The sequence below is a fragment of the Orycteropus afer genome, unplaced genomic scaffold, assembly GCF_000298275.1.
Source record: "Orycteropus afer afer isolate SDZICR_OR568_19922 unplaced genomic scaffold, OryAfe1.0 scaffold00104, whole genome shotgun sequence".
In the NCBI taxonomy this organism is placed as follows: domain Eukaryota; kingdom Metazoa; phylum Chordata; class Mammalia; order Tubulidentata; family Orycteropodidae; genus Orycteropus; species Orycteropus afer.
Genome location: NW_006921691.1, coordinates 8,324,153 through 8,324,932, shown reverse-complemented (window position 1 = coordinate 8,324,932; position 780 = coordinate 8,324,153). Strand labels below are relative to the sequence as shown.

Sequence of the window (780 nt, the reverse complement as noted above, 5' to 3'; positions counted from 1 at the left end):
GTCCTGGAAGAAGTGCAGCCAGAATGCTCCTTGGAAGCAAGAATGGCCAGACTTCATCTCACCTACTTTGGTCGTGTTGTCACAAGGGGACATTCTCTGGAGGCGGATATCATGGTTGTTAAAGTAGAGGGTCAGTGAAAAAAGGGAAGACCTTCAGTGCAATGAAGGGCTCAGGTATAGCAAGGATTGTGAAGATGGCACACGACCGGGCAGTGTTTCGTTCTTTTTTACATAGGGTCACTATGAGTTGGAGTCAACTCAATGGCACCTAACAACAACAACAACTACATAGGATGTCCAAGGCTGTAATCTTTATGGGAGCAGATCACCAGGTCTTTTCTCCCGTGAAGTTGCTGGTGGGTTTGAAGCACCAACCTTTTGGTTAGCATCTGAAAGATTAACCATCTGAGTGATTAACAACTTACCTCCACAAAAGTGCCTGGCAAAAGCAAGCCTTCTCATCACATCTTTTTTGCCTCTTTTAATCGCCTGTGTTTGCAATCTGGTAAAATAGATTGATAGATGTATACAGCATGAGTAGATGAACAAGGAAAGAAGGTCTGTGAGACACTTCTATTTGTTAGTGCATAATCTTCTTGGCATTTATTTTGGCTGTTCCAGAAATAAAATCAACATATTCTCTCATTCTCAGTAGAGCTCAAGTTTGGAGAGGTGAAACAGCACATCCCAGACTATTGAGAGGTTGCTCTAAATTGGTGGTCCTCAACTGGGGGCAATTGCTACAACTGGGAGATTGTAATAGATTGCATTGTGTCCCCT

General features: G+C 43.2%; 1 protein-coding gene across 1 annotated transcript in view; it reads right to left on the bottom strand.

The window, feature by feature from the left end:
• ANKDD1B (ankyrin repeat and death domain containing 1B) overlaps positions 1–780 on the bottom strand; it is a 102,873-nt gene that overhangs the window by 80,205 nt on the left and 21,888 nt on the right.